A 21502-nucleotide genomic window follows, 5' to 3' on the forward strand; every position below is an offset into this window, starting at 1 on the left:
GTGGGTTATCTATATGGACATTACTCACTTTCTAGTCTATTTCTATGGATTTCTAGAGGTCTCACAGAATGGAAGTATGCTGGGAACTAGAATGCAGAAGGGTCAGCTGTGTTGCGGTAGTTTGGTTGCCTACACGTGGTATGCCACATCTTGCTTACAGAGAAGGCACAATTTGTGCTGCTTCTCTCTTTGGTTATCTCAGAGCCTCCCCTTGCAGAGATGAGAGAGAGAGAAATGATGTCAAGAATCTGGTGGCTGCAGGAGATGAGAGTTGGAGGGAGCAGGGTGCCAGGTGCCACATCAACCCGACACCGCTCCTGGTGAGTGAAATAGGGCTGGGTCAGGGAGAAAGTTCAGGAGGAGGGAGATCAATTCATGGTCTCATTCTCCAGTTGCAAAATTCATAATGCTTCAAGTGTCCCTGCTTCCATTTCCACCCTCTCTGCTTTACATACACCCACCTCCCATTTTAGGACCTCTCTTCAGGCTGCATGCCCACTTCATCAAGCCAAACAATGGCACTTTTCAGCTTGTGATCTGGTGAGCTACAAGGGGGGAAAGCTGTGCTGAATGAACTCTATGTGTGGCAGAGTAGATTTTTGGGGCATGGAGAAGGGTGGAGAAGGAATTGTAGCGGTTTGTGTTCCGAACTTGTATAGAGTAGCCAGGAATATCTTCTGGGTAGTCAACAATAGCAGGTGAAAGAAAGTAGAACGTGACAGAAATAAAAGATTGAAACATGTGAAAAGAGAAGATAGAAGTCGGGGGAAAGGAAAAGACAGCTGGTGACAGAGGATTGTGAAAGAGGACAGAGTGGCAACAGATAAAGGAGTAGGAATATTCAAGTAAGAAGGCAGAAGGGAAGCGGAGAGAAGGTGAGAAAACAAAGGCAAGGCAGGTGATATAGGAACAAAAAGTGCCATAAAAAGGCGCTGCCAGAAATAAAAGTGGCAAAAGTAAGAGGAGATGCAGAAAGCTGAACCTTCTTGGATGTTTTTTTCGGTAGGAAAATGCAAACATAATGCTGATGATGACTTGCCCTTTTGCTCAACATGAAAGACAGCCTTCAATGAAGAAGAAGAAACCCAGAACGCAAAAATAGGATACAACTGGTTAAAGGGTCCAAAAGCTTCACCAACAATAGACGAGCAATTATTAAAATTGTCACTTAATTATACATACGTGTTCAGAAACAGGAGCCGTTACTCCCATTACTTCAAGTATTAGTTGTAAAGGTATTGAACCTACCACCTAGTAAATTCCAAGACAGATAAATTTTACACAGAATCTAAAAACATCATTTGTTCCTACTTATTATCCTTGGACCTCTCGCCCTGCTATTAGGTGAAGAAAACCTTCTCTTCACCTAATGTTTGATTAATAATCTGTAGTTTTTATTATTAGCATGGTTTTGTTGTCTTGACTTCTCTTTTAGCAAGTTGTCTCAAATGAATATATTTAGTGTATCTTCATTACCCTTGGCCTCTGCTTTTCTTAGCCCTGTTTCACTTTCTTCTGCTTGTCTTGTTTAATTTATATAAATGGTCAGTTCCTAACGTAGGCCCCTGTCTAGGGTCAATATACTAAAACAGGTGGCAAATCAACAAAGTTGACAATGGACACTCACATACATATATGTTACTATAAAGCTACTTAGCATAGATATGCAATTATGCAAAACAAAACCTCAGTAAGATGTTCTCCTTACCAACTGCAATCATCTTGCATTCAAAAAAGTTGTAAATATGGGACAACTTAAGAAAAACTATTTGCTGACCCCAGGGAAAAGAATACAATAAAACAACTGAGAATAGTAAATGTTTTCTCTTTATGAGCAAAGTATGGGGGTGGTTTTTTTCCTTCTTTTCTTCCTTTTGCAAAGTCAGCTTTTTCATCACATTTGTAGTTTCAGTTATGGCAGAAGGTGTCTGTGTGGCCTAATTCCTCTTAATAAGAATGCATATGGTAATTTGATAGCAGATTTAAGTACAGAGTCTATCAGGATTACTGAAGAAAAAAGCCACATGCTCGAATCTCATCCCTGGAATAGTATGATAGCACTCTAAGAATTGAAAAATTAATCCATCTACAATGAATAGAAGGAAAAGGTAATCAGTGGCTCAACATACTAGTCCCATCAACTGCAATACACACCCCTTCTCATTCCCTGATTATAGTCTTCTACCACTTTGTAAATTCATACAAGAGCAGTTGTGCTGTCTGACACAGTGGCATTTATAAATTAGGATGGCAATCCTGTGTATGTAATTATGTTTATGTAATTGCCAAAGATTTCACTGTGTCTTCCCCTTCATAACTACAGTTGCATTTGCATGTCATGTCATGAGAAGCCAAACCATGGCTTAGAGTAAATGTGCTGGTTTCCAAGGAAGAGAGGATAGCTGCCTTTTAGGTCAGCCCAGCCCAGCTTGGCTTAGCATGTTGTTCAAATGCAGGTTTGTGATAAAGGTATATCTTCTTATTATGGTTACAGCTCACAATTCCAGGTTTGGACAACATACTAAGCCAAACCTTGGTTTATCTGCTATCCTGTGCTAACCTAAAAATCCCAGGGAGGGGGAAAGCAGGCGAGAGCTTGATTCAGGGTGTGGACAGGAACCATCCTGAGTTAGTCCTGGTTCTCTAACCATTCTTGGAATCAGAGGCCTTGAATCTTCCTGCTGCTGCAAGACAAAGATCAGGTTCTGATTTTTCCCTTACTAAAAGATCTGATGGGAAGTAAGAAACAGACCACTGGTAAATCATTCCCTAGTTGGAAACCGGGGTTCCTGTCCCTCAACTGTTACCTGGAGGCAGCCATTCCATCAGAAGATGGCTCATTCCATATGCTTTATCAAAAGATCACCTGTATCAGGCACCTCCTACCCCTGATCTATGCCAGTTGGTCATTATCAGAACAACTGTGCAAGAATTGGTACTGAATTTGACTGATTAGACTGCAACCCTGCAGGAAGGAACTGTCTTATTTTTATTGACTGCATGTAAACTACTATGAGAACCTTTCTGGTGAAGAGCAGGGTAAAAAATGCTCTTAATTAATTAAAAAAGTTCATCTTTGGTAGCGAACATATTCAGACAGTTATGATGTGCCATACAAGTTTGCCTAGGAAGTATGACAGAAAAAAGGAAAAAAGCTTCTTATTTACTGCATCAAAAGGCATTCATTTAGTGGATAAAGAGTTAAAAATTGTATCTTGGGTTCTTGTTTTAGCATGAAAATAGATTCAGTGGTCAAAGAGAATGCTAAAGAATACAAATACATTTCTTTAATAAATAAAAAAGTCATAGCACTGAGGGGGAAAAAATGTATTATGTGCACTACCAAACATTTCTGTCTAAATAAAAGCATTACCAAACCATTTTAGGCAGTAAAATTTAACTGTAGCTGACCTTCTGTATTAAGTAAACAAACCTTTCTAGCCAGTGTGCTTCCCTCTGAACTCTGCAAGATAATAAGCAATACCTTAATTACATTCATTTACATGACTTTGAAATTGTTCCAGACTGAAGTCAATGCCTACAAGGTCATAGCTTATGGAGAAGTAAGGGAGACACAGAAAGATAATTAGGGGCAATTTATACAATACAGCTGTGGAAGTGTCTTCTTCAAAATTATTATGAACAAATAAAAAAAAGGTCTACATTTTTCATCTTAGATAGAAAATAAACATGTTAATAGCAAAATTATATAATAGATTTTCCTTTCTTGAAATGAGAAGTGCTAGAAATTATAATTTTTAATACCCAACGACCAATGCAGCAGTCTGAATATTTTATGCGAATATGATAATAGTGCAGGCTAGAAGGCATGCTTGAAAAACAAAGTTACTGGACGTCAGATCTGCTGAACACACAGTACACAATCAAGTTCATTAGTATATTAGTTTAGTATACTGAGTAAGAAAAGTGTGCTAAATCCCAAAGCTAAGCAGGCCACTTCAGACAAATTCAGGACCAGTTTGAGTCAAGGTGGGACCCCTCCAAATTGCTTAAGAGATTTGGAGATTCAGGTTTTTTAAAAATGCTGCAGACAGTAGGTCTTCAAAATTTCTAACATTTCCCCCCAAGCTTGCCATATATGATAAACTCAAAAATGGGGAAAGAGTTATTTTGTGGACACCATGTCTAATTGTGAGAATAACTGTACCACAGCATTCTGTCACAGTGCTTTGAGACAGGGATGTTAAAGTAAGGGATCACCTTGTTCTTTATCTGATCAATGCACATTCCTGAGAAAAACCACAATATTCATGTAACTCAGACTCAGCTCTTTAGTTCTGTTGATACTTATGAATTCCTCAGCAGTACTGTACTGTAACGTACGGTACTTAAGAAGAAGAAGAAGAGTTTGGATTTGATATCCCGCCTTTCACTCCTCTTCAGGAGTCTCAAAGCGGCTAACATTCTCCTTTCCCTTCCTCCCCCACAACAAACACTCTGTGAGGTGAGTGGGGCTGAGAGACTTCAAAGAAGTGTGACTAGCCCAAGGTCACCCAGCAGCTGCATGTGGAGGAGCGGAGACGCGAACCCGGTTCCCCAGATTACGAGACTACCGCTCTTAACCACTACAACACACTGTAGGGATATCTGCTACAAAATATCATAACCTACTGCATCTGCTAACGAGCAACTCGTTAGACTATCATGTATTTATCTTCAAGCATTAGCTATAAAACCAAATAAATTTCCCTCCAGATTGTCAAAGAAGGCTGAAGCAGGTTCACACTGATATGCCTAATTCAAATTTCATGGCCAAATCGTGGCTTGCATGTTGGTAAGATATTGCAGGTTTGTATGCTTCTTCCTTCATTCTCAACTACCTCTTCCACTTTCCAGTTCACAGCATCTCTAATATTTGCTGCTGTACTAACACCATTGGAAACACTAAGTATGGAATAAAGTTTACTCAACACCATGCAACTCCACTAGGTTACAATTATCCGAGAAATTCTTTCTTCCTTGCACCTACTCACGTGATGCATGAAACGCTTCTGCTATCCTCCTATTCTGCCTACTATCACTTATCTTCCCTGTCCCATTTTTAAAGGAAGTATTGCTTGCTGCTTCTGCACACAAATATGGATTTGATGTATAAAGCAGAGTTGCTGTGCTATCAGATGTAAGCATATTTCAAGTGCAGCAGAAGCAGCAAATATTGAAATTAAGGCTGTCATATCCATCAATTAATTGGGTGAATTAAGTGATTAAAATTATTGAACTCTGTTAATTGGGCATTGCCCTTATGCCATTCTTCTGGAGTTTCTGGTTTTCTGTCCACCATTAACATCTTTTTAAAATAAATATATAAATGCCAAACCCTTATAATCTGTTACATGAAATGAATACAGCTTCAGTTCTAAATTAGATAAATAAAATACAAAGTAGTTTATAGCAGCAAAACCAACATTCCCAGAATTCCTATTCTTCATTCCATCAAATTCCATAAGTATTTTCAAGCAATTTGCTTGGAATATACACCACTTGTAGTTCCAGTAATCTCTGAGTTCTGTAAATCATCCTATTGCCTCCATGCCTATTGTACCATTTTACAATCATTATTTTCCCATAAAACTGTGTAAAGTCTTAGGCATAAAAACACTACTGCCAGCCTTTTTTTTTTTAATATGTGGGACAGTCCTCAGAACGTTTGAAATATGGGTTTCAGGTGGCCTTTACTGCAACAAAATACCTAATTCTGCATAAGCCACCTCACTATTTACTAGTTCTTTCACATCCAATATGGTCACACAGGTCCTTTCATTAATGACTCTTTTAACTATACTTGCATCCTGTTTTACTGACTGGTATCCAGTAAAATTCAACACCACAGACCAATTACTGTATCAACAATGTCATCATTGTTCCCATGTAGAAGTATACAGTATGTAGCTAGTCCTGCTTTCAATTAGGCATTTCAGCTTTTCCCTTTCGGTTCAATATGGTTTTAATTCTTCTTTGGTTAATAATCCCCTTGTATATGTTTATCATTATATTTTATTAATTTCCATTTATAAAACATATAACTGAAAATAAAAACAGCAATCAAAAGTAATCCATTCCAATATTTTCAATTAATGAAAAATGTGATTCATCTTATTGGCTTCTCTTCAGTACACCATAGTTTTCCAGAATGTTCAAATAAGGCACAGTATGGTTACTGCTACCTGCAAATCAGTTAAAAATTTATAAATCTGAACACTACCAAGGCATCTAGAAAGGTAGCCAAGTCACCACTGTTTCATCACTTTGGTTGCACTTTTAAAAGTTGTGTGTGGAAGTTAATTCCATCAGTGTTACAATGGTTGAAAAAGGTGTGTGTGATAAAACTCTCACTACTTTCCCCACTGTTCTCTGACAGGGCTCCTGCAGTTTGAAAAGCTGATTTACCTCCCTCTTCCTAATCTAGGCTTCTAATTAGCCACTCATCTGGCTCCCCTTTAGCAAATAAAAATTACCTCAAGGCGGCCAGACATCCTGCTGTCACAGTGATACAGCTGTGCATGCAACCACAAGAATGCTAAAGTAGGATTGTACACCAAAGCAACTGCATACTTTGTGGTATCCTCTATTGCACCTTAAATACATATACATATTTTAAGGGACAGGAAAAGAAAAAGTGACAGGTGTACTGGCTCTATAGCAGAACCCTGTGTGAACAGAGAAAAATCACCATCAGTGAACACTATGGTACCTGAGAGCTGGAATTCTTTTCAGGAACTAAAAAAGATCAAAAAATCTCACTCTAAACTGGATAAATGTGCAAAAAAAATGGCAAATTTGGTTCAATGTAAATAAACATGATGCATGCTGGGATAAAACAATACTAACTTCATATGTACACAGGTGGGGTCTGAACTGTTAGAAACTAAAGAGGAAATAAATTGAGGTCATGAAGGATAGCTCTATGAAAATGTCATCAGTGTGCAGCAGCTGTGAAAACAGCAAATTCTGTGATAGGGATCTTTAAGGAAGGGGTGAAACTAGAATTTCTAGTGTCATGGTGCCCTTATAAAAATAGATGGTTCATCTACCCTTGGAATACTGTGTTCTGTTCTGGTCCTCCAATCTCAAAAAGATATGTTTGAGCTAGAAAAGACACACAAAAATTGAAATATGAATAATCCGAGGACTGGGACACTTTCATTACAAGGAAACACTACAATGCCCAGGGCTCTTCAGTTTAGGGGCAAAAACAACTAATACCAAAATTCAGGGTCATGCAGTAAAATTGACTGGCAGTAGATTTATGGTACACAGACAAAGAAGTGCCTTTTCAAATAATACATACTCCATTTATAGAATTCACTGCCATAAGATGTCACAAGATGGTCACTGGCTGAGATGGCTTGCAGATTCATTGAGGAGAGGTCTATTAATGGCTATGAGTCACGATGGAAGCTCCAGATTCAGAGGTGGTATGCTACTGAGTATCATTTGCCACGAAACAAGAAAGACAGAGGGCTATTGCCTTTATGTCCTGCTTATGGTTCCTAGAAGTGTATCTCCTAGGTCACTCTGAATGAAGAGCAAAATGATGGACTAGATGAAGTTTTGATCTGATTCAGCATGACTATTCTCATGTGGGAGTTTCACTCAACACTGGAGGAAGTCACTTTATAACTCTCTCCCCTGCGTGGACAGCTAGAGGAACTGTGCTCCAGCTACCTGTTGCGTTCACACTGAGGACTTGAAAAACACTGGGCTTCACATGTTCTCTTCCTCCTCAGCAACCTTGCCACTGCTGCACGTTTTTCTCCAAAACTTGTTCTGGAGTAAGGCTTGCCCTATGTTGCTAATTGGTCAAAGGATGAACAGCACCAATTAATAGCTCTCACGAGCGCAGCTTCTTGTAGCTACATGCCACTGCTGCACACTCAAACTCACCTCTTCAATTCTACCCTTCTGCTTCTTTTTGATGACATAGGCTGGTGGTCCGTAATGCCAGTTTGAGGTCTTAGCTGCTACTCTGAGCATTGAGAGCAAATTGATCTATCCCAGAAGCCTCTTTTGTATTCTATCCTTGATGTTTCAAGATGGTGTCAGATTAGCAAGGCAAATTCATTGGAAGGAATCAAAACTTTTAAAAACTTAGAAAACTCATATCAACCAGCTGATCAAATAAAAGTTACAGGCCTAGCTGAAATACATAATATTTTTACAACATACTTTTTCCATTTTAAAGAACTAGTGTGACACTGACATCAGGAATCAATATTTACAGGACCACCTTAAAATGGATATCTGTTTATAATATCTGTTTGTTGCTATCTTTGAAGCTCTGGAACAACACACAAATGCAGCCAGAGAATATTGCATAATTTGACCTTTGGTTGATTTTATTTAGGATGAACACCCTTAACTGTGCAGAATCCTTGAACATTATATATATAAAAAATCACATTTATTACCCCAGTAGTGTATTAATAGTCTTGCAGTAGAAGAGATGTTATTTTCTAAGCCTACAAGTCATATAAGTGATAAGGTATGCAGTGACTTGTTGCACTGCTTATTTTATTTTAAGCTCATAAGAATCCATCTGACACAGTAGTTAAGCAGCTGGTACACCGAGATCACAGAGTACCTTGCTTTTTGGTAGCTTTTTGTTGCACCCTCATTTCTATCAGTATCTACCTTCTGTCACTTCATAATTCTTGAGGCAAGTAGACTGTTTAGTACAGGGGTAGGCAACCTAAGGTCCGCGGGCCAGATGCGGCCCAATCGCCTTCTCAATCCGGCCCACAGAAGGTCCAGGAATCAGCGTGTTTTTACATGAGTAGAATGTGCTCTTTTATTTAAAATGCATCTCTGGGTTATTTGTGGGGCCTGCCTGGTGTTTTTACATGAGTAGAATGTGTGCTTTTATTTAAAATGCATCTCTGGATTATTTGTGGGCCATAGGAATATATAGTCCAGCTCACCACATGGTCCGGCCCACGGCTGAAAAAAGGTTGCTGACCCCTGGTTTAGTATGATGTGACTGAAGATGGTAACACAATAAATAGTATTGAATTAAAGATAAATTCAGATAGCATACAACCTTTTACAAATATCTACCCACCCTTTATAAATAATAAAGATAGCACCATGAGTCATTCACTAAGCTAAAATTACCAGAAATAGTATGTGTAATGAGTTGGAAGATTTAAATCTCCACCTAGTCTATATATGGACTTGAAAAATGTGGCCCTAGATCAACTAACCCATTGGAAAATCTATAAAACAGGGAAGGACTAGCAAACAGCAGTGTTAATGTATAGGGGAAAGGAGAAGGGATGGAACTTTGAGTGTGCACACAACATGTACATGTATACACACACACACACACTTCTTTCCAGGCACACTTTCATACCAGTGCACATCCCCTCATGTCCACTCACATGTATGCACACACAAAGGGACAGAAACCTGACAGCGTGTATAGAACAGATTCTTTGTTTGGTCTGTATACCCAGGTGAGTTCTTTTTTATCCATCCTCTGGATCCCTATCTCTCTGTGGCCTTTTGCACATAATGCTAAGTCAATTTCAGTGTGAATGAGCTAGCATGCTGGTGCACTATTAGAAAATACTTTGCTCCGCTGCTCCTGCTGCACTACCAGAAGCCACTATCAGGTGTGTAGCTTGGCATTATGTTTGAACCCTGGCTCCTAGTTTGCCAATCACAAACAAACCATGAGCCAAGAGCAAGCTTCATGGTCTGTTTGGAATGAAAAACCATGAGCCTAGGCTTATATGTAATGCTAAGTCAAAGCATGGTTTAGGTCCTGGTAGCAGCAGGAGCAGCTTAGGAGCAAGGAAGCCATGATTTTTTCAACTGTCTATCTGCATGCTAGCTTATTCACACTAAGCCATAGCTTTGCTTAGCATTAATGCCAGACCACTGTCTTCCAATCCCTCTGACCATCTCTGAATCCACATTCCCCTTTCCTATCTATTCTAGCCCTATCACCAGTTTCTCCACACATGCCTCTGTTACACAGTTAACCTCTTCCATCAACACCTAAGAAGAAGGAAGTGCTTTCATGATGCTACTAGGCCTGGGCAATATATCAATATATCACCCAGGACTGCTATGAGGGGCAGACCGCAATGATGGCTTCACTTAGTGATATATCGCAAGGTGCAACCGCCACGTCCTGAGTCCCTCTGCTACCAGCGCCCAGGTCACTGAGGGAAAAACAAGCTGGAGCCGGGCACTGGAGGCAGAGGGCCTCAGGAGTGAGGCAGTTTCACCAGCGATATACCACTGAGTGAAATCACCATGACAGTCAGCCCCTCATACCACAGCAGAGGGAGAAACAAGCTGCATCAGCAAGGCACCAATACAGCTTCTTCCTCCCTCGCTTCTTGTTCCTCCCTTGCTGAAAAGCCTCAGCCAAACAGTTTTACAGAGCCCCCGACCTACCACCAGCTAGTGATATACCACCATACCACAATGTTTAGCTGGCGGTATACTATGATGTCATAAAGCACTTATCACCCAGCCCTACATGATACTAGGCATGTAGGCAATTTGCTAAAGCGCCTGTTGCAGCAGCAGAATGAAGCATCTTGAAGGCACTTTCTCCCATTTCAGTTCAATGGCAACGCTTTAAGAACTGAAAAGGGGACGCAGCGATGGGCAAGTAGGTGGGCAAGCAGCATATGCACTCTAGTCTTACAAGCTGGAACATTCTCATCCTGGCAGCCCAAAGCGAGCGTTTGCATACTAACATAGGACATTTTCCTTTGAAGGCATCAGAGTAGTGGGTGGGTTGTTTATGTTTTTGGAAAGCTTAGAGTGCTACCTTCACAACAGACCATTTTAAATAGATCAGAAAAATCAATATTCATGTACATGCATGCAGACGCTAAGAAACTTATTTCCATATTAAGAAAAGCCCTTAAAATTTTTCTACAAAACAGCACAAGTTCAAAATGAGAAGGCTTCCCACGATATCTATCTTGCCACTGAGAGAACAGGATTGTGGACTAGATGGGACACTGCTCTTATGTTCTTAGAATTTTAGCAAATATACCTACAGCAGATCTGTTCTCTTTATACCACCTGCTTTGGCGGTTGAGAAGTGTGGTTCTTATTCTACCTGCATATCCGCAGTTAGCCTTAGCACAAAACAGTTGACAGTTAAAGAACTACTAAGAAAGTGCAACATTCTTTAACTGACATTTACGGCACTGGCCTTGGACTTCTAATCTTCAGCAGACAGGCACACAAATCAATCCATCAGCTCATAAAGGTGTGCTTTCTTAACCTCTAAAACAGATGGGATTGGCTAGAAATGTCTAGCATGTCAAACTGTTAATCACTATTGCCCTTTCCACAAAATAACTCACTTAAGTTGAGGCATGGTTGCACTGTAACCGACATTAGTCTGTGGGAAACCCATTTAACTGTCACATACTCCTGCCACTCCTGCTCTCCCTTAATTAAGCCTAATGCCTTATAATTTGACCTTTTGTGCCAACCTATTAACCCTATCTAGTACAAGTTCAAATATGTTAAACTAAAAATTTGCTGCAAAATATTAAATGCCAACCAAGCTGCAGAAAACAGAAGTGTTATGTTTGTCTACCCAAAGTATGATAGGTCTCCTCCATACACAACCCCCCCCCCCAATAAAAAATGTGGAAGAGTGGGAAATGGCACTGATGCAAGAGTTGCATTCTTAAACTAAAGACACAACACAACTTAATAGAATGTACTGTTGTTAAAACTATTTCAATAATATCCCTGCCCTGCGGAACTTAGCTGGCAAGTTGCCAATCAATTTGGAAGTGAAATGAGGCCACTCAAAAACAAGTTAGTGGTTTCTCCATACTTGTGGGACTTCCTGGGTTCACAGAAGCAGATAAATTTGTAAATTAAAAGAAAAAAGCATTTTAATACACACACACACACACACACACACACACACACTGGTCCTATGAACTTTCAGAACCTACACATGTTGAAGCCATAGAAATCCTGAGCTCTTTAGCGCTATATAGCACAGGGAGATGAGGTTTCAAAAGAGTGGGAAAGAAAAAGATTGTCCTCTGTGAATTCCAACACACAGCTAGAAACCTGAATTGGACTATTCCAGTTAGAGGCAGTGATACACTGCAACAAAGAGGCAGTGATACACTGCAACATTTTGTTGCAGACCCTCACTTACCATTAATATCCTTCTTCCACCAGTTATCAAACCTTATAATATCGGCATATGTTAATGAAAATGAAAATGATTACAGCAGCACTATTGTGTTATAAAAGTTTTAATTTCCCTGTTATGGTTCACCAATACTAACTACATTGTTCCTTAACAGGACAATATATTTTATTCCATATCAGAGAGATCATTTGCAAATTTAGGAGGTAGTATAATCGAGATAGACTCTTGAGAGTCCCATGGACTGCAAGAAGATCAAACCTATCCATTCTTAAGGAAATCAGCCCTGAGTGCTCACTGGAAGGACAGATTGTGAAGCTGAGGCTCCAATACCTTGGCCACCTCGTGAGAAGAGAAGACTCCCTGGAAAAGACCCTGATGTTGGGAAAGATTGAGGGCACAAGGAGAAGGGGATGACAGAGGATGAGATGGTTGGACAGTGTTCTCAAAGCTACCAACTTGAGTCTGACCAAACTACGGGAGGCAGTGGAAGATAGGAGTGTCTGGCGTGCTCTGGTCCATGGGGTCACGAAGAGTCGGACACAACTTAACAACAACAACAAATGAGAGAGAGAGAGAGAGAGAGAGAGAGAGAGAGAGAGATTGCTATCGAGGCTTCAAAATGCTTTCAAATAGAAGACAAATAGTTGTCCTGAGTCACTATAGCTGACAACTGAAAATTATTAGTTTTATCAAACTCTGACCAACTTCACAAGTTAAAAACGTAACATTTTTTTTGCACTAACATTTGAGTCAGAAAACTTCACAGTGCCATAAATCTACCAGGACCTGATTCAGCCTGTTTATTTGGTTTATATTTAGAAAAAGTATGCAATGTTAATTTTACTTGATGTATAAATAACTCAAAAGTTTATTTTAGCTGTCTGAACCACATGACAATATGAAAGCGTTTATTGGAGTTTTAAAAGAAAAAAAATTATTTTCCAATAGCTAAAAGTGAACTAATTATTTGACTAGGATTGAATATTCAACAAAGAACACGTCAGTGTCGATTAATACACTTATCGGCCTGGTTTTGTTTTTTCTTTCCCTTGCAGTATATTAAATGAAAGATTATTACTTTTGGCTTTGATTTTATTTACGACTGCTAGGGTGAATTCATGACTTGATTTTTGCTTGTTTAACTTATTTTTGGTTTTAATTTAAACCTTCCTTTTGTTTACAAATAACTATACTGTCTGTGTGTCTGTGATATTGAAACCAGATAGATACACAGTAGTTTATAATTTTGAAAATGTATCATTTGGCTGTTATTGGACCTATTCATTATGTTACTAATTTTATGTATTTTTAGAATGTTTTTTATGGGAAATGTTCTGTCCCACATGGTACCAACATAAAGTAATTTAAACACTAAACAATAAATGGTACTAAATACAATCTTATGCAATGCATATTAACCATTCCAGTTATTGCTATGCAGACTTCACACAAAACAAGAGTGTTGAGTAGTCATTTGACTAAAATATTTTTCTTGGAACTACTTTTAAGTATGAAGGCCTTCTTTTTAGTCTTCCTTTCATGCCATCCTAAATGCAACCTATATATTCCTCAAGGATTCTGATCTTATTATATATAAGAGTCAGACTACAAAAGTATGCATATATGTTCCCCCTTTTTAATGCATGGCTTAATCCAGGGAAAGCTAAGAATTTTAAGTTCCAATGGAAAAAGCTGAAGCATGCACTTAATTTTCCCACCAAAATAAATGGGACTTTAAACTGTGTTTTATATAAAATGTATATAAACATAGGTAAGATTCACATTCTTACTTGCCCAGAGCTTTCCAAACTTTTCATGTTGGTGACACACTTTTTAGACATGCATCATTTCGCGACACAGTAATACTGTTTTACTAGCAAACCAGAGATTAAACTACATCCCTTTCCAGCATTTTGTGCAACACACCTACTGACTGCAGCCGATACACTAACGTGTCATGACACACAGTTTAGAAAGCTCTGTACTAGCCTAATAAGAGACTATTAAATGTGGTCATGCTATAGCTACAGCTAGGCACTTTGATTTTAGTGGAAGAATTGTGGGTGTTGAAATCATTTTCACTGCAATGTGGTGTAGTGGTTAGAGTGTCAGACTAGGACCTGGAAGACCAGGGTTCAACACCCCCCCCCCACACACAGTCATGAAGCTCAGTGGTGACCTTGGGCAAGACGCTGAATTTTTCTCTCTAACCTACTTCACAGAGTTTTTGTGGGGATTAAATTAGGGAGGGAAGAACCATGTATGCCATCTTGATCTCCTTGGATAAAAAGGTGGAATATAAATGCACCAAAAAAGAAAAACTAAATATACTCAGGCAGTGTTTAAAACTCCCATTGTTCTAGGCGCATTTTGTGACAGGGAATTTCATTAATGCGAGCAGTCTGAGCTCTGGGCACAGTACTGTGCCTAAGATTTCAGATTAAAAGTGCAGAGTAGAAGGAAAATAGGACCTTTTTCTGCCTCCCCACTTCTAGCTACTCTCTGAAGACTGGAAAAGAGACCCTCTTAAGAATATCAGGGGGGCGGGCAGAGGAAGGACTAGACCATTTGAAAAATGAACATAATATTTTAGCAGCAGTTCATTCATTTTCCCTTTTGTATTCTCATTATAAAAAAGCAAGCCTAGAAATTCTGTTGTTCTGCCCATAACCTAGGTTTAAGGTGCCATTTAGCTCCTAGCTTTCATATCCCAGTTTCTAACACTGCATTTAGGTGCTTAACTTTAAAAGTGGCAGTACTCTGAAGGCAGGGAGTTTAAGTAAGGCCCCTTTCCCACAATTTTCTGAAGGGTTCCCTCTCCTCTCCTCTCCCAGTGGCAATAGATGACTCCATCAGTGTGAGCAAAGTCTGAATCCAACCTAATAATCACACACAGTTTTATAAACTTTATACACATTATTCAGTATTCACAAACCAATGCTCAATTGGGAAGTCTTCAAGTTTTCAGATCTAACTGAACTATTCAAGGCACTATACAAAAATCTGTATAAATTTTCAAATTACAAAAAGTTCAGAAAACATCTGAAGAAAACTTCCCCATCTGTTGGTATATTAAGTTATTTTCATCTATTGTTTTATTTGTCATTTACCTATAATGTGATATGGATTGGCTGAATCTGTATTTCTGTAAGTTTGGCCTATGTAACAAAGTAAACAAAGATGTAACACAGACAACCATAAAAAAAAAATTCAGATTTGCACTCATCACAAGCACACAACAGCACTTTGAACTGATTATTATTGGCTGGGGGCACGTGGAAAAGATGTGTGCATGCATTCAAGTATGTACATGTGGGGAGTAGGACCCCAGTGCAGGGATAAAATGAACAGCTATTTGTGCTTCCATATATAGGTAGGAAGGGTAAGTGGGGGAAACAAATGGTTCATCCATATTCCTAAAGATCCAATTGCTCCTTTTGCCTGAAAAACGTGGGATTATGTTAGCTGCTGTAGAATGCTGTCCTTCCCCATATCTCAATAGTGCAATGTACTTGATCCCACCAACTCACCACAAAGCTTTCCTTGTGAGAGTCAGCACTGAAATTTATCCTCAAAGGTGAGTCCCACATGTAGTTCCTAGCTACAGAATTACAACCCCACAGAGGAACTCCAGTGCCTGATTATGTTCATGCTAGCCAGTGCCACATGGCCAGAGCACACCATCCAAATAAAGGTAAAGGTAAAGGTACCCCTGCCCGTATGGGCCAGTCTTGACAGACTCTAGGGTTGTGCGCCCATCTCACTCAAAGAGGCCGGGGGCCAGCGCTGTCCGAAGACACTTCCGGGTCACGTGGCCAGCGTGACAACGCTGCTCTGGCGAGCCAGAGCCGCACACGGAAACGCCGTTTACCTTCCCGCTAGTAAGCAGTCCCTATTTATCTACTTGCACCCGAGAGTGCTTTCGAACTGCTAGGTTGGCAGGCGCTGGGACCGAACAACGGGAGCGCACCCCGCCGCAGGGATTCGAACCGCTGACCTTTCGATCGGCAAGCCCTAGGCACTGAGGCTTTAACCCACAGCACCACCCGCGTCCCTTACACCATCCAAATAGATGCTCCAAAATTATGAACTTATTTCCAGTTTGAGATTTCATATTCTGAACCAGACTATCTTCCAGATGAAGAAGAACAATTTTGTTTCAATTGCGATGTTAGTACAGGTGGCTTTAATCTATAACACTGTGGGTTCACACTTTAGTTCCGCTATTAAAGGATTTTTATTCAATACTTGCCCTCAGGATAATGATCTGTAACTAATTTTCTTTTCTTTATAAATTCATCTTGCTATTGGAAAAAAGAATCCAGGTTTTTTAAAAATGTTGGGCAAATTTACTGCAGTTTTAAGAAAAGACGGACACGGACTTAAGTAGACTACAATGCAACTACAGGATCCGTCTTTCCACTTTTGAAATTCTGACGTTGGGGGGGGGGGTAAGCACATGCATTTTGCAGAACTGATTTAAGGAAGGCATGTATTTAATCAAAATAAAGAGGAAATACACAGATTTTTTAAAATGCTAAGTGCATATTAGGTTGATCTACCTCTTCCAATTTGGCAATGTCTTCTTTGGAGGAAAGTGTAGAGTATAGCTCAAATAAAATAAATAGGAAAATAAAATACAATATCGACATGCCTTTTTATACACACTGCTGCTGTTGTAAACAGCTTGCCTTAAATTCTTCAAAAGAAAAAAATCATTTGCTTGTTGTAATCTGCACCTGTTAGTTAATATTTTACATATTAACATGTGACCAGGAAAGTTGTATTTTGAGCATGCATGCAATTAAGTGTGCACACGCGTTAATTTTATTAAAAACATGAACAAAAGTGCAAATTACATACATATACTTTAAAAATGACTAGGAGAAGAAACAAGTTGGAAGAAAGAACACAAGAAGATTCTTGATAAGACAAAGGGTCTATCTAATCTGTTAGTAACAGACAGATGCCTCAGGCAGGTACACAAATTTGGCATGAAAGCCTTCCTGGGTGATATTCATAAATATAGTCTCAGAATGTGGATGTTCCATTTAGATATCATGACTATCAGCCATAGATAAACGTAATCTCTATTAATGAGCATAATCCTTTTTTGAAGCAAAAAAGCACAAAACTCCACCAGTCTCTGTCTCTAAAACAAAAATTATGTAACAAGTAAATAGTGTGTAAATAGTTTTAAATGGCCCTTAAAATATGGTTTATTGACTAGATATATGTTGTACTAAAAGGACATTCCTGTTTTCATAGCTCAATCTGCCTCCATTTACTATATAAAAATAGAAAATAATAATAATAATAATACCAAGCATTCATTTACAAAGTGCTTTACACAAGTTCTTTCAATAATCCTAATAACAATCCATAAGAGCAGGAAATGGGGAGATGGTGGCTTGCCTAAAAGCTAACAGTACAATCCTATGCATGTCTACTCAGAAAGAAGCTCCACTGAGTGTATGTGAAGGCAGTATTAAGAAGCCAATTGTTTGCCCTAAAACAGGGGTCAGCAGGGGGCCGGTCCACTGTCCCTCAGACCTTGTGGAGGGCCAGACTATATTTTTTGGGGGAAATATGAATTCCTATGCCCAACAAATAACCCAGAGGTGAATTTTAAATAAAAGGACACATTCTACTCATGTAAAAACATGCTGATTCCCGGACCATCCGCAGGCCAGATTTAGACGGTGATTGGGCCAGGCCTTAGTTTGCCTATCCATGCCCTAAAAGAAGCAAGACTGAGAAGTGTCTTCTTTTGCCTACTACCATTGTCTGTTCTCATGACAGGAGACATTGGAAATGATTTTCAAATAGCACGGTTTATAAACTTTCTTGGTTCTGGGAATCCTTATTGTATACTGCAGAGGAAACCCTGAACATCTGCCACAGACCTTTTGCTTGTTGAAAAAGATTCTGACAAATGTCCCAGGGAATTGGTTTTGCCTTTGGTGCCTCATTATTATTCCACACGAACTAAAAGCACCTTCTACAACATTGAAAAGTACCATTGGCTGCATGTCACAAGAAAACAATAATTGGCATGTTTTAGGAAGATCAGTCTGGTATTATACAGGTCTCATGAGCCTCAGCAAGGAAAGCCTAATAAGCTTCCAAAGAAATTCATCATTCATCAAAACAATTTATAACTGCTGCTTTACAACTAAAAAGGTATACAGAACCAATGTCATAGGAAACCTCTATAAGGCCTTGACATTTTCACTAGCATACACTAGTGGAAGCCTAAGGCATGACCACCAGGCAGGATACAAAAGGAGCTTATGTAACATCAAGTAGTCTTTCATTTTTATTTTCATAACAATCTGTATTTGTTGAAAAAAGACATATTTTTTGCGCATTTTTTTTTTTTTTTACAAAACACATCCTAGCACTTCCTTTATCGCAGATCTGAATACCATTTTCGGTGGCTAAGAAGTGGTATAAAAATCAGCAAATAAGATAACCAATCAAAGAGCCAACACAGAAGTAAAATGCATATTTGCATTTAAGAGGCATTAAAAATATGTACATTACATCAGATGACGGGAGGGGAAGGAGCACAGTAGACAAGGAGGCAGAATTTAACCCTTCCCTGCTGTGCTCATAAAGAAAATTCCTTTTTTTAAAAGCTGGTATTTGCTGGGGGGGGGGAATCCCTCATTGGGAGGAAATCCTCCATTAATGCCAATGTAAATAGCTTCAGAGAAGAGATTTTCCTTGGAAATCCAGCAGGGGAATAAAGAATTATATTCCCCTTCCATGCTTTTATGATCACCATAATGATTATCTTCTCCAGCTGATGCAATGTCTAACTGAAACAAACAAACAAACAAACAGCTCAAACAAATGAAAATAAAATGCCACATCTAGTTTAGACCAGTAACCTGTCACAGTTCTCATACTTCACCTTAAAACTGAGTTTGAAAAACAAGATACAAGAAAGGAGTTAGAATTTTTCTCCAGCAATTTTCCCCCCAGAATAAATGCAATACATACAAAATACCCAGGTTCAAAACACATGTAGTATTTCCAGGCCCAGGACTAATCATCACACTAAAGTGCGAATGTTTTCTAACCTCTATGTAACAGCCACCATAGATTAATAAACTTTTGCATCTTTTAATTTATAACTTTCTCAAAAATCCCATGGGCCTTCAAGGGGATTTTCAGAGTTCAAAACACAAAGAAGACCTCAGAACAGAGAAAACTTGCACATGCCCAGTAAAAATTAATACATGAATTAAACTGTAGTATCCTAATGGATAAATTATGGATATGCCAAGCGCTCTTGCTGCATTTTTAAAAAGTTTAGTCTATAAGACTTTGCACTTTCTGCATCATGCTTCATTCTCTGGAAAATTATAGCCTCTTGAGATTTTATATTACAGTATTTAATGAGATTTATTCACTTTATCAATAATAATCATAGTGTGCACAACAGCATTCATTCGAATTTCAACAACTTGGATATGGTTTGGATATAGTCAAATTTAACTTCTGGTTAAGTAAATTAGCAGATGAAATTTAACAAGCTGAATGTGTAAAATGCTACCATTTCACTGTTTAATGTTTTGCTGATGTTTTCTTTAAATTGTCTTCCGGTGAATAAGGAGGAACAGAATAATGACCAAGATAATGGAGGGCACAAGACTTCTGTCCAAAACAATTGTGAGAAATCTTGAACCTCTTTAGTGGTCAGAAGGGGAGATCAAATGAAACCAGAGAAGACAGATTACAGGATACAGTGCAGACTGCAATTTATCTCCATGCAACAGTAGCATATCACACAACCATCACACCTTCCATTTCAATCTATTATCAATTTGCAATGAGGAATTTACTCAAACAACAACAAACTATGATCTTTCTTTCACTGAAGAAAGGGGGGAGCCAAGCAAATGTATTAAACTTATACTTTAGATTTGAATTTAGCTGTTTGTACCACGTGAGCAGTCAACCACCTACAAGCATTTGCAGACATTAAAAATAGTCATCAGCATTCTCCCTTCAAACATCTTTATATTCAGTGCTCTAACACTTACATCAGAAACTTTTAGTGATGTGTCACACGTAAGTTTAAATAAAGATCCACTCAGATCGGCCACTAGAAGAGTCTTTATTTACAGGCTAAAGAAGAAGACCTCCAGAAAGTAACCTTTTATTTCTGAAATTCAGCATGTTGAATAGTTACTCTTTTCCTAATGAATTATATGATTTATATATCCGTACAATTCTGCATGCAGCCATGACTTACTAATCTGTTTCAATGCCAATTGAATAAAGCATCTCAGCAATTAGTTATCACGGAACCAGTTAGTTATGACTTAAGACACACAAAATAGATTTTCAGAAACTTCATCTTGCCAAAGAGAACATACACTAGAGTGCACCTGAAAATATGACGGGCTTTTAGAAGAAGAAGCCCGTGTATCAAGGATTCACAATCATGTCAAACAGGGATACATTTAATTTTTTAAAAAATTAAAGTCTCTTAATACCACTTCTAGAGACCTTACCGTCACAGAACAAAATTTCTGCTCAAATACGCAAACTATTTGCAATGACAGCCCAACTTGTTTCCAAGTCCATTTTCCAATTTCTCAAATCACAACGAAGAAGAAAACACTTTAAAATATTTATACTTCCTAGGGTGAGAAAAGTAATCAGAAGGATATAGAGTGCGACCGAATGTGGTGGTGCTTGCCATACAGACGAAAAGGAAAGGACAATATGCGGGGGAAAGGGATGGAGGAGCGTAGCATGATGGAACTAAATAATGAGAAAGCACCTTTTCTGGAGGATGGGGATGGAGTGGGAGTTTGTATGTGACACAGAAGAGGGGGTGGAGGGGGGAATCTACCCAGCCGGTGTGCGTGTGCATGTGTGCGTGCGTGCGTGGCGATGGGGAGGAAGTGAATAAATAACCAAGTGAATAAATAACAGGAGGTGAGCGCAGACGGAAAGGAGGCATGGCCTTGTCTAGTGCGGTTGTGCAGGCAATTAAGAAGAGGTGGAAGCTTAGCAAGGGATGGAAAGAGACTTTGGAGCGAGGGAGGGAGAGGGAAGGAAGGCGGACGCTCGAGCCACACGCCAGGTTTTCCTCTTTCCTTCCACATCCCGCAGAGGAGCTGCTGCTGATGGAACTGCAGCTCCTGCGCACAAGACTTCGTGGCTCCCTGAATAATTCAGGGAGGGAGGAGGGGGGGGGAGAGAAAGGTCCGTCTCTCAGAAAGAATGCAAAGCAAGAAAAGGGGGTCAGCAGAAGGAAACTACCCACTCCGCTTGCCCTGCCTTCCCACCCACATTTAATTGCCGGTC

At 39.2% G+C, this 21502-nt stretch overlaps 1 protein-coding gene and 2 long non-coding RNA genes across 3 annotated transcripts in view; 2 read left to right on the top strand and 1 right to left on the bottom strand.

The window, feature by feature from the left end:
- Positions 1-20281, top strand: part of LOC310677049 — a 39768-nt gene extending 19487 nt beyond the window's left edge. The window contains exon 2 of the long non-coding RNA XR_014510897.1: positions 19795-20281. This is a non-coding gene — a long non-coding RNA (uncharacterized lncRNA). The remainder of the gene's footprint in view (positions 1-19794) is intronic.
- The window catches only part of NRIP1 (nuclear receptor interacting protein 1), a 75201-nt gene that overhangs the window by 52892 nt on the left and 807 nt on the right, over positions 1-21502 (bottom strand). The gene's annotated exons all lie outside the window — the stretch shown is intronic.
- On the top strand, positions 10359-13041 carry LOC310677034. Its single transcript, XR_014510879.1, has 2 exons — positions 10359-11257; positions 12327-13041. It is a non-coding gene; the product is annotated as an uncharacterized lncRNA (long non-coding RNA).

This window comes from Podarcis tiliguerta, assembly GCF_965153285.1.
Source record: "Podarcis tiliguerta genome assembly, chromosome: 4".
Classification (NCBI taxonomy): Eukaryota; Metazoa; Chordata; class Lepidosauria; order Squamata; family Lacertidae; genus Podarcis; species Podarcis tiliguerta.